We start from the raw sequence: 6,733 nt of genomic DNA, 5'->3' as shown, positions 1-6,733 counted from the left end.
TCTGGAGAAAAAGGAATAAAAATCTCATCCAATAGAGAACTCGGTGGATAATAGCCCTAAGAAGTATGCGGGCTACTTTGCCCGCGAAGTTAATGTGTGGAAATCCATCCTGACCAACAGCAATGTGTTTTGCCCATGGGACAGGTCTGTGTAAAAGGGCTGGGTCACCAAGCTGTTTTGTTGGAGTTGTGCCGCCTGTTAAGATCGACGATGGTGTGCAGCGCCCAGGTGTTATTTAGGGAATCCTGGCTGTTGGAGGAAGGTGACCAAGAGATGAGGCTTTCCCTGTTTCAGATGGAGGACTTTAGCCGAACACTTTTAATTGTGCGACTCAACACATAAACAAGGTTGCAAGAGAGATACGAGGCTTGCCTTCTGCTCCATGCCTTTCTTCAGGACTGCGCCGAGTGCCCCGGCAGCGGCCGGGGTGGCGGGACCGCCAAAGGGCAGCCGGCTCGGCACCGGGGGAGAGGGGCGCCGGGGCCGGGGCCGGGGCCGGGGCCGGGCGGGGGCGGCGCACCCGGGCCGCCCGCAGCGGGCGCTGCAGCGGTGGGGCCGGGGTTGGGGCCGCCCCCGCCCGCCCGGCTTGGGCTCGGTGGAGGGTCGGGGGGCGGCAGCGAGGGGCCGGGCCGGGCGGGGCGCGGTGTGCCCGCGGCGCTCTGGTCGCGGCAGATTCGCCCCGGCCGCCGTGCCCGCCGCAGGAGGAGGGGCGCTGAGGAGAACGGGAGGTTTTTGGAAGAGGCGCACAGAGGAGCCCCGGGCTGACCGCCGGCCCCGCCCGCAGGCTCACACCATGCTGCGGGCGCTTCCCCGTCTCTGAGGAGAGGCGAAGAGGCGTCAGGGGACGGCGGCGACGCGATTGCTAAGGTAATGGAAGTCAGCTGCTTTCTCTCGCCGTCTTTTTTCTGCTAATCCGCATCTATGGGGCGAGTGGTTGTCACTCGGCTGTGCCCTGGCAGCGGGATTCCCGAGCCCCCGGGGTGGGAGTTCGCTCCCGGTCGGTAATAGCGGACAGGTGCAAGGTGTGTGTTCTGCGTGTGTGTTACGTGTGTGTCTGCGTCTGTGGTGCCCGGCCGGGGGGCGGCCGTGCCCTGCCCGGGCCGTGCGGACCCCCGAGAGCCCCTTGGCTGCGGTTCGCCCTCCCGCGGGGTCCGGACGAAGGGGGTCCGGCCTCGGGCCCCGGCGCAGGAGGTGCGTGGGCGCTGTCCGGGCGGTGCGGGGGTGCCCACGCCCCGCGGGGCGCGGCTCAGGGGACGCGGTGTCCCGGCAGGTATGAGGGCAGCGCACGGGGAGCCGGAGCTCGGTGGGGACACAGGACAAGTTGTGGTGCCCAGAAACCGCAGGTCTTTTCGGGGAAGGACGAGGGGGAGCAAGCGCTGGAGTGCAGCTTGAAGGAGGAGCTGATGCCCTGTGGGAAAACTTGGGAACTGTTTCGCTTCGGTAGCGTATTGCAATAATACACTTCCATCCGCCGACAAAGTGCGTTTGCGTGAAGACAGATTTGTGTGCGAGAGTAAAGCTGCCAGGCACTCTCCTTCCAGAATCTTAATCTCCTGTGACACTGAAAGCATCTTAGTCACTAGATGTGATGGCATAAGTATAGGAGTGTATTGCAGGGCCAGTAAGAAGCTTCAAGTGGTTTTTTTTTTCCTGAGGAAGATGCTGATTTTTGTATAAATAACGGCGCGCTGCCGCTTGTACGCTGCAGACGTAATAGCAGCCAGGGCTGTTGCTCCGAGGAGCTGACTGCGCCTGTGGCTCCGAGCTTGGCGTCCCGTCTGCACCGGCGCTGCCCTCGCTGGGACGGCTTAGGTAAGTCGGGGCTTCCTTCATCTGACCTGTAAGGGACCTGGCAGAACTGCATCCCAGTTGAAGCCTGTGTGCTACATGATGCTTCCCTGAAATCAAAGATATGCATAATTTGCTCTTGATTCAATTATATTTGCTGACTGGCAGTGTATAGGGATTGGAAAGCAGGAAAACCTGTCTTTGATCAATAAATTCATACTGTAAAACTCACCTTTCTGTTGGCGTGTTGCAGCAAATATTACTGGTTTCCCATCCCAAAGAAAGCTACTTTTTCTCTTTGTTTCTGGAGGAAGTGCTTTGTGAGCTGTTAGTGTGGGATTTATTTTTATTTTTGAATAGTAGTATATTTGATATTATTAGTTTCCTTTTTTATTTTTAATTTTTTCTTTGTAATGCCAGATTTAGTCTAATCTTGCATATCAGAAGAATGAGGAATTGTTTACTGTGGGGTTCTATAATACTTTCTCACCAGCTTATTTGGAACACTTTCACTATACTTCCTAGTAAATCTGCTTTAAAAAGAGGTCAGATGTTGAAGAGCAGTTATTGGCTTGGGGGCATATTGTTACAAGCACAGAATAATAGTGTTCATTGCTTGAATATGTGTGTGAAATGCTGAAGAAGCTCTGCAGACTCAGCCAATATTGACTTTATTTTTAGATGAGCTGTTCCTTTTTCTAATGACCTGACTGATAGAACAATTGATGACAAACATTCCAATTTCCTTCCTAACTGGCTGCAAGTATGATGGATTAGATAGCCATTCTTTTTTCCATTTTGAACTGTATTAGAGGGGAAAACAGTGATTTGCTACACATCTTACACTGAAGTTTATGGTAGTAGAAGATTGCTGTTCACCTGATTTTTCTGATGTTTTTTTCCTTGCTAACCTTCCCTTCTAAGAAAAGTTGCAGCAGGTTGCTGCATAGAGTAATTGTCAATGCTGCTTACCTTGGTTTCTCTCTGACAGTTCCTGTGGGGCAGGTAGTACAAATACCTGTTTTAGTCAATGATGCCTGCAGATAAGACAGCAAGGTGTGTCCTCTTAAAGCAGCAGTTACCTCCCTGCCTACCACTTACCAGGTGTTTCAGTGTCTAGTGTGTAATTCTGGCGAGCACACTGGTACAGCCGAGGTGAGCAGAGCACTTTTCATTCGCGGCAGTAACTCTGCATTTAGTAATGCTTCTGAGGCAGCTGAGGAAAGCTGAATGTGTGGACAGGAAATGCCTGGCTTTGTTGTAGTCCATTCCAGCAGGCAAGAAGGGGAGAAAAGGAGAGGGCAGTCCTGTCCCAGCAGACTGCAGCAAACTAACAGATGGCAGGGAAGGGAAGAAGCTAATATATGTGGAGTAGCAGGAAGAGAAAATAGCTGCAGTGTGTGGTTTTAACCTGGTGCGTTGGGATGCTGTGTTATCTGTGGTGAAACTTTGGGAGCTTGCAGTGCCGTGGCTCAGGGTTCCTAACGCAAATCCAAGGGTGTTGTGGGGTGATGATTTTTTTCTTTCCTCAATAACGATATGAGTCTTCAGCTTTTCAAGAACGAGGGGTAATTAATGCAGGGGCTTTGGCTGGGTATATCTTTGATATCTAAATCAACCACTCCAGTTGTACAGTGGCAGCAGAACAAGGGCAAACTTCTCTTCCCATGCCCAATGTTACAAGAGTACAGTTTTGCCCTTATGATGGGTTATTGTATTCTTTGTGCTCGTTACCTGGAGCTTCAGTTTCTGGAAGCACACCTTGGCTCTCTAGAGGAGATATGGTAGGAATAAACAGATCCACTTCACTGAGCAGCCCTGGGCTATTTCAGGTAACAAATATTGCACTTAATTGTCAGAACTGAAGTGCTCCTGTTTCCTCCTGACACTTTTTTCAACATCTTCATGGCTGCATTATTATTTATGTCAATTCACACCATGGCATTATAATTACAAAGAAAACCTTGGTAGAATAAGCAAATGATGTTGATGATTGGGAAGGGTGTTTCTTCAATTCAGACTTTGTCCCCAGAGCAGTGTGAGATAGCACTCTGCCTTGTGAAGGTACCAAGCAGCATGGTGGCCCTGTGCTATTACTGAAGGAGTAATAGTACACTTAACCCTGTTCATTTGCAGCTTGATCTGCATGAGACAAGCTGACCAGATCTGTGCTGGCCAAGCACATTTCAGAAACTGTAGGTGGTGGTGGTTTTTTTCAGACGCATCTGGTCAGTCACTTTGTTCCTGTGGAGTTACCCATCTGACTTCAGGCTACAAAATTTCCTCTTGGCATCTTTGAGCATTTACATATAGTTGCATGTCTTCGTATTCTGAAATGAATTATTATGTTCCTACACCTGTAAATCTATTTATTTCCTAAAATATTTGCCTTCATTCTTCATCTTTTAACTTTCTGTCTGGTGGTTGTGAGAGCAATGCTTGCATTTTGGTGGGGTGGATTTATGGGGGTTTAGAGGCGGCTAGAGTACTTTGAGAAATTTGGTATATCTTTATGTCTTTGAAAATATAATAACAGACATATCATGGAGAGTTCTAAATGGTTTGATTGCAACTTCCCCTCAATAATATAGTGGCATTTAAAGCTTGTACAGGATGATATTAATGTTAGTATATCCACAGTGTTTTCTTAATCTGTATAAGTTTTACCATGAAGAGGCATTTCCAAGATTTCAGTTAGTGTTTCCAGCATATTGTGGTGACTGAGGAATGAGCTAATTTCTGTTGTGCTCTGTCTATGAAGAGGAGAAAGAAAGAGGAGCTAATTTGTGTTTTTCTTGCTGGTTGTCAAGCTCTAGAAAGATTGTGGAGTCAAGAGAGACTGCTGCTACCCACTTATGTTGCATCAGATCTCATACTATTTTTTAACATCGCTGCAGCGGGTGGCAAAGAATGTGGAGAGAAGGAAAGAGAAGAAGATTAAAATTTCAGTGAGCAATAAGGTTCTGACACTCTGACATCCCAGGAGCTCTGCATTGTCGTGCTGGAAGCAGCTGTGGATTCCTAGACTTGGCAGCACAAGTACTGCCCTTTGCCTGCACAGGGGTGGTGGGCACCATGAGGCAGTGAGGAGGAGTTAGTGCTGCACTTTTTCAGGAATCTTCAGTTACACACTATAAACATTATCCTGATGGTAAAGGACAATATTTCATCTTTTTCCTTGTGCTCTTACGACCAGTGAAAGGTTCACAGGTAGTTAAAGATCCTCATGCTACAGGCCTACCATGCTATGAGGATGTGTGTTGAGCAAATGATAACTAATGGCTTGAAAATCAGGGTTTAGATGTCCAATTTATTGCTCAGTCATTTGTTGTGTGAATGTGGGAAGTCACTTAATTTCACTGTGATTTAATTTATCATTTTGTAAAAAAAAACAAACCCTAATTGCTTGTGTCACAGATGAGCAACTAGTTTTAGATTGCATTCACCAGTGTAAGAGCAATCTGGCAGAGACATGTATTAGCTCAAATAAACTAGCTGTCTTTAATAGGAATATTATACTGTAACAGTTGCAGTAGTCAAGTGTATTAGTATTTATAGTGTATGTAGCTTATATTGGTATTTGTAGCAGTCCAGATATGACATTGTGAAGTTCAGAATAAATGAACCACAGCACTGGGATTTGTAGGCTTTGCTGATCTGTGTGGATGTGTGGTGTTTGGACTTGAGCTAGCTAATTCAGGAGTGGCTTAAGTGCTTTTTACATTGCAATTACTGAAGTGATTTGTGTGTAATTTGCATCTGAAAAGGCTATGTGCTGTTATGACAAACAGCGGGGCAGTGAAATCACAGTATATTGCATCACGTCCTTGAAGTAGGTGGGATAGGACCGGTTGTATTCATTTGCACCAAGGGTGTTTCATGGTGCCACATCTTCAAGGACACCTGTGCTTTTGGGTAGCAAATTTCCTATTTTATTTGATTGCAAGGGTACTTGCAATTTTCCATCATCTTGAGAATGAACAACAGCAAGAACTCTCAGCATTTTGGGGCATTTTAAATGAGATTATGCAGTCGCTGATCAATGCAGGCTGGATTGCTTCTGTGCACTTGCATAAGATTGCTTGAAGGGAACTTCATTTCAGCAACCTCTACTGGGAGTTTAGGTGGAGTAAATCTGAATTTGGAATCTAACAAGCACTGAGGCCTATGTTTTGTTTGTTCAGGTTTTTTTTTTTTTTTGTGTGTGTGTTTTGTTTTTTGTTTGTTTGGTTGGTTTTTTTGTAGTGGTTTTTTTAAATTTTAGTATTGTCTTACCAGTCTGTATTAGAGCATCCATTATTTTGTGCATCTTCCCATTCAATTTTATATTTGAATCAATTTTCTTCAGTTGTTTTCAGCTTACTGGATACAATGTAAAATACAAAGTGCAGCCCATGCCCCAGAAGTAGCTTACTGTACTTGCAATTAATATTTCCTAGGGTATGTAAAGGCAAGGCACTTTCAGAGATGGTGTATTCGATGGACCACCTTCAAGGAGCAGGATGCTCTTAGCACACCTTAACTGATCCAGTAGAAGGTTTATACTGGAGAATAGATTAGAAGTCTACCCTCAAGCTCTGTATTATCAGTACAGTTACCCATTTTCCACGGGGAATGATTCTGGCCAATAGGTTGGCATTGTTGCAAAACAACAAAATACAGCATCAGCTTTGCAACTGCTGCTCCTTGCAGGCTGATAATGCTGAATAATTACTGCTGTAGTTTGGGATCACCAATTCACATGAAGTTCAAAGTTGAGCTATAGTTATCTCTTTTCATTTCTAAATTTATGTAGCACTGACACCAGTTTTAGTAAAATATTCAGCATATACTTGCTATCACATTCTTTGTAGCTATCCTTGGTAACAGCATGTTGGCTCAGAGCCTTTCCAAGAGGCCTTGTGCTCACAGCAGCATTATTTTATTGGAAGGGTGATTGATTACT

This window comes from Serinus canaria, chromosome 5 (assembly GCF_022539315.1).
Source record: "Serinus canaria isolate serCan28SL12 chromosome 5, serCan2020, whole genome shotgun sequence".
In the NCBI taxonomy this organism is placed as follows: domain Eukaryota; kingdom Metazoa; phylum Chordata; class Aves; order Passeriformes; family Fringillidae; genus Serinus; species Serinus canaria.
Note: the sequence above shows the minus strand (reverse complement) of the source record.